General features: G+C 34.4%; 1 pseudogene; it reads left to right on the top strand.

Annotated features, from left to right (window-relative positions):
- Positions 1 to 222: 222 nt before the first annotated feature.
- LOC112858823 (large ribosomal subunit protein eL34 pseudogene) lies at positions 223 to 1,946 on the top strand (annotated as a pseudogene).
- The last annotated feature ends 4,591 nt before the right edge of the window (positions 1,947 to 6,537 follow it).

The following is a 6,537-nucleotide window of genomic DNA, read 5'->3' on the forward strand; positions in this document are numbered from 1 at the left end:
TGCCCATTCCATAGGATGTTTGTTTGTTTGTTTGTTTGTTTGTTTGTTTTTAACCAGGCAAAGCCCAAGGAATTTTGAAGATTCCAGAGATAACTGCGTCTGACATTGCTCCCCAAGGGGTCACATAGTAGTTGTAATAAAACTGTTTTGCCTCTCAAATGATCGTTTAGATCTTCTTTAAATGTCCAGCATTTGTGCCCATGAGAATGTATGCCATGTGCCATGCCACTTTATCCCCAGGTAAATCATTTCAGATTGGAGAAGAGTAGCACTTGGTTCTTCAGCCCTGCACTGCCCCAAGGTTGACTCTGCCAACTTTGCCTTTCTTAACAATGTAAAGGCATCACTTAATGGTGTTGTGATTTCTCTTACCTTAGAGAGTGACTAGCTCTAGTCTGACTTTTCTGCTGTATAGGATTTTGCTAAACACAATACAAAACAGCCAATATGCGCCAATACTCTGAATCTTTTCTTAATTCATCTTAGCGCTATAGTCTGATGACTCAGTCTACTATTCAAAAAAAGAAAGGTACCTCCTCCAGAGACCGTGTCCATAGGCATTCCGAGTGGTCCAGTGTTTGACATATCATTGTGGGCTGTCCTACAATACAACCTCTAACAAAACTAGGATGCCCCGAACCCCTGGTAATAGAATCGTTTCCTTTGTACCAAAAAGGTTAGGAAAGCACCAAAAATCTGCATGTGGCGTGAGCCCAGGCCGACTTTGAGGAGTTTATGGTATGAAACCTACAGTTCTTATGAGATTGTCTAAAACAAACCACACGTCAGCAGGGCCCATAGTTGTTCCATGTGTACTAAATGTGTTGGTGACAGGATCAAGCATGCCCTCCTTATCAAGGAACAGTAAATCATAGTGAAAGTGTTGAAGAAGGCATAAGAACAGAGTCAGAAAGCTAAAAAAAAAAAAAAAAAAAAAAAAAAAAAAAAAAAAAAAAAGGAACTTTTTCTGAGTAATAAAAAAATCAAAAGGTAAAAATAAAAGGAAGGTGAAAGTTTGACCAAATCATCTACCAATGCATTACAAGGGTCACTAGGTTTCCACGCTGAAATTTCCAATTGATATCTGTTAGTCCTCATTATTTACCTCCCAGACTCTCTGTTCATCAGTTCCACATTTATGCGGCATTATAGCTTTAGGTACCAAATTCTGTATCACTTAGGGAACAGAAAACATAAATATTATCAGTTTAAATTATTTTTCTGTCATATAGCACTATTTCAAAAATTGGCAGTTCAGACCCAGTTCTGGAGAAAGGAGGATCACAGCTGGCCTGACACCCCCATAGTCCTTCGGGGACCAAGGCATCTTCTATCTTTTCCCTCTGCCATGATTAGCATGACGTTCTAATTTCAGAGTCACAAGAAATCATCTATAATTCCGTCTATAATACCCACATTCCAAGTAGAAGAAAGGAGGTCAGTAAACAGGCTGTTTATCTTCCATTTAAGGAATTTCCAGAAGTTTCAGTACGCTTTACTTACATCTATATGACTACTTTCAGCTGAAAGGGAAGCAGAGATCTGTAATAATTTAGCTGGGCTGCCTAGAATAAAGTAGAATTTCTGCTCTTCTGATATTTACTGAAGATTTAACTCCTTATCAGGGTTGTTTTTCTGTTATTGATTGACCCTCACAGATGTCTACTGTGTTTGAAGAACAGCTTAAGTGTCATCATAGTGGTTGAAGAGGGACAGTTCATCCTTTTGGTAACCTTGAGTCTTTTGCTCACCTCTGTCTACATCCCTCATACACCTGGCCAAAGAGCTTCCCATAGATGTTTGCTATAGAAGTGTTCTATGCTCCCGTTGCTATCAAAGTTCTGGAGTTTGCCTTCAAGAGACTTAGCACCATCTTGGTTCTTTCTGAAGCTTGGCTGTCTCTTCATTCAGTTCCTGGTAAATCCGTTCAACCTGCCACCATCTGAAGGAGCACATGGCAGGCGTATGCAGGAATAGGTGTATCCTTTCAAAGTGATGTGAAAGCTGAGAAATAGAAACTCTGGCCTCTTCTTATCTAAAAATGTGTTGCTGTATTTTTGAATGTCCTGCAGTTAAACTGCTCTTTTTGACTTAGGAACAATCTTCTGTCAAAGGAGAAAATGCATAGCAGTATACAACATCCATTAGTTCATGAATTCCTTCTTGCATCCTATAGGAGCTTTTCTTCACTGAATACTCACCTTCCTTTGTTTCAGCCTCGAGGACGACAGCAAAAGGATTTGTTATACTTTTCTTTTCCCTGTACCCTCTACTTTTTCTATCTAACTTCTGGAAATAAAGGTGTTATCTACTTTTCCTTCCTGTTAATTGGGAACTTGTCAACAACGTATTTGAATTATTTTTCACTGTACTTGCAATTGACTTCTCCTATGTAACAAGTCACATAGCTTAAACTTAGTGAAAGAAGGATAGCAAATAGATTTATTTTATGGAGAAAAAAATGCATCTGTTCAACTAATATTTTGTAATATCTCGTATTAGTGACCCTCAGTCTTTGCAAGTTGTCCTGTATACATAGACATTCATTCATCTCCAAAGTCACCATTCTGTCAGATCTGATAAGAAGAAATGATAAAAGTCCAGACTGCTCAGATCCTCATTCAGTCTTATAAATTTTGCTGACTCAGGAGTCCACACAATGCCAGTGTATTTTTTCAGCCTGATTTGTTGCCTGCAAAAGGGAAGAGTGAACTTTGTTTTCAATGTCTACTGCTTCTTCAAGGGACAATAAATGAGTGAAATTTTGGACAATGGATGGAAGGAAGCAATAGAAAGGTGATTACTTTCTGAGTGGCAAATGGTTCTTTTATATAACATCTGAAAAGACATATCTTTTGCTATACCAAACAATATGAACCTTTCCGTCTATTTCCTGTCAACTAATGGCAATTTCTTCTTATTCTAAGAGAAAATGTAATCTCCTGGCTTTCAGTTCAGTCATTCCTTATACGGACCAACAGTGAATGACAATTTTTCTAAATTGCTTCTCTAGTGAGTTCTTGTTTTGGTCTCAGTCATCAAAGGAGTATGTCAGGGTGGAAATTGTATTAAACTAATGCACATCACTCTTTTATTAGCTTTTCAGCTTAAAATCTTATCCTTACGTAATAGTTAATGCTTAGAAAGCATTTGTAACGAGAAGATACTGTTCTTTTCACCTTATTTGTATTTATCCCATGTAATACTTACAACGACCCTGGTAATATCCTTATCTTCTAGAGTGTAAGACTGAGAACAGTGAGGTTAAGTAACTTGTTTAAGGCCTCATGGTTAGAAAGTGATAACTAACCATCTAACCAGGATTCAATCTAAGCAGCCTGGCCCAGAATCAGTGCCTTAAACAAAATACTATACTGGCATTCTCAGGTTGATTACTGAATCTGATAAATTATATTGCTTACTCAAATAAAGTTTCTGAATCTGAAAATTGGCATATAAGACCCTACAAGGATGTGTTTGTAAGTAAGTTCTACTCTAGAATGGGAAGAATAATTTTGGATGGTTTACTTCAAACAACAAACCTCTGTATTTCCATGCACTACTGGATTTTTCTTTAAAAATACATTACAGGGATAGGTTCAGAAAACCTAGAAATGTATTTATCAGTCTTGACAACATCACGGTGATAGTTGGCCTGTGAGCAGATTCTAGGAAGTGATATAACTAAAATCAATATTCCACCATATGACATCACCCCACTGTCCTCTAGCCCTTGCAAGGGGTGACAGTATTAGGTGAAGATGTAGAATTGGAAATCTCACATATGGAAATATAAATTGGTACAACCATTCGGTCAAAGTAGCTGAATGTAAAATCTATAATTCATTTTATTATCTCAGATGTATAACCAACAAAATTTGGTTGGTTTTGTTCAGATCTTGACCAAAATACAAAAATTTATAATGTTTATATTTTAGAATATCCTTCTGTCCAGAGTATCCAAATGTCTACAGTGTAAGATAAAGGAAAAATAAATATGGTTTTATCATACAATGGAATTCTATATAGCAAAGACAGTTATGACAGTGTGGATAAATCTTACAAAAATATATTGAGTGAAATAAACCACATATTATATATATATATATATATATATATATATATATATGTTTATATATATATATATATTGTTTTTTTTCTATGATTCCACTTAAATGAAGGAAATAAGTATCATTTGTAGTGTTAGAAGTCAGGATAGTGTGACTCTTAAGGGGAAAAGACTTTGATAATGACTACAATGGACGTGAGTAATGTTTCATGGGGTATTAATAGTGTTCTGTTTTATGATCTTGCATATATGCTGGATTCATCTATATATTCATATATATTTATATGTAAATTATACATATATTCATATATATAAATTATACATATAATTTATTGCTTTAGGAGGTATTTGGTCTCTCATACCAGTATTTTGATAAGCAGAAGTTTCCAAATGACCAAATATGCCAAACTTTTCTTAATGGTAAGCATCTTTGTCCTCTGTTTAGAGAAGTTTTGCTTATTCCATGGTCTCCTGACCATGTATATTCTCATATATATTCCTCTACAAGATTTTTAAAATACCTTCTACCTTACAATCTGTAATACTTCTGAGCGTATGCATGCATATGTGCATAGATATGACAGAGGTCAAAATGTATTTTTAACAAGTGTCACTTATGTCATAAGTCAGGGGTGGATCTGCTTCTGTACATATTTTGTTTTACCTTGTGTCAATACCACACTATAATTTTAATACAAGGCTCAAAAGTTGTGACTATTTGGTGTAATAATTCCTTCAGCTATACTCCTCTCCAAGTTTAACTTATCTTTTCTCGGCCCTTTAAAGAAGTTTAAAATCTTTAAAATTTTGGGGCGCCTGGGTGGCTCAGTTGGTTAAGCATCCGACTTCAGCTCAGGTCATGATCTCACAGTTTGTGGGATCGAGCACCGCATCGGTCTCTGTGCTGACAGCTCAGAGCTCAGAGCCTGGTGCCTGCTTTTGCTTCTGTGTCTCCCTCTCTCTCTGCCCCTCCTCTCTGCCCCTCCTGCTCACACTGTCTCTCTCTGTCTCTCAAAAATAAATAAATGTAAAAAAAATTTTTTTAAATCTTTAAAATTTTATTGTAAATTTTCATTTTTAGAGCTTGAATATATTTTGATTATTGAATTGACTCTATATTTTGGAAAATCAAAATCTATAAAATATTGTATTTAGTTCTTCTTTCATTTGTCTTAGTAATGTTTTATACATAGCAGTGTTGAGATCTTATACAATTTTAGATTTATTCCTAAGGTTTTATTATATGTCATGATATTTTGAATAATATTTAAGCCCTGATTTTCATATTGTTTGTTCCTGGTTTACAGAAATTCTATTGATTTTGTATACTGAATTTGTATCCAATATTTATGTCTTTTACATATATATCTTACATGAATACAGTGATGAGGATCTCTACTACCCTATTGATAAATGTAGGAACTTTTGTTTCATTCTCAAACTCAAAGAAAATATTTACTATTTCATCATTGCACATGATGTTTGCCATTTATTGGTATAAATTATTTAACAGATTAAAGAATTATCTTCTATGTTTGGCTTAGTAAATAAATTTTTAAAATCATGCATAGAGTTTGAATTTTGTCAAAAGTCTGATTTGCAACTATGATGAAAATCATATGGGTTTTCTGCTTTTCTGAATTAATACAGTAAGGCATAGTGGCTGAGCTTTGAGTAATGAGCTAGCCTTGCATTTCTGAAACAACCCTAGTTTGATTATGATTTATTATATTTTATGTATATCTTGATTTTAGTTAGTTGCATCTTTATATGGTTTGTTTGGTTGTTTGGTGTGTGCACACTTGCACAGGCACTTATCGGTTTGACATCCATCGGATTTGTAGTGATGACTCTCTTTCACTTCTCTTTTTCTTAGTTGACCTGGCTAGAGGCTTATTGACCTTCTCAACGATGCAAATTTAGGTTTTATTGATATTTTCTAATTGATTTCTTACATTCAATTGCGATGATTTCTGCTTTAATTATTATTTCTTTTTTTCTGCCTACTTTGTTTTTAATTTGCTCATCTTTTCTAGTTTTCTAATGTGGAAGCTTAGACTACTAACATTAGGTCTTTCTTCTCCTTTAACATATGGATTCAGTCCTATAAATTTCCCTGTAAGCAATGCTGTCGGTGCATTTCACAAATTTTATTTATTTGTATTTCATTTTCATTTAGATCAAAATATTAAACATTTTCTCAAATTTCTTTTTTAACTTGTTTTTTTCAGAAATATGTTGTTTTAATTTCCAAGTACTTGGGGATTTTCCATCTATTTCTCTGATTGATTTCTAGTTTAATTCCACTGTAGCCTATGAATAGACAATGTATCATTTCTATTCTTTTGAGTTTTTTAAGGTGTGTTTTATATCTTAGGACTTTGTCTTATGATATTTGGTCACAGGTAAGCTGGTGTGTAATTTTCTTCTCTTATATCCCTTTTTAGGATTTAATATTCAGGTTATTG

This window comes from Puma concolor, chromosome B1 (genome assembly GCF_028749965.1).
Source record: "Puma concolor isolate L17-30 chromosome B1, mPumCon1.1.hap2, whole genome shotgun sequence".
NCBI classification, from domain to species: domain Eukaryota; kingdom Metazoa; phylum Chordata; class Mammalia; order Carnivora; family Felidae; genus Puma; species Puma concolor.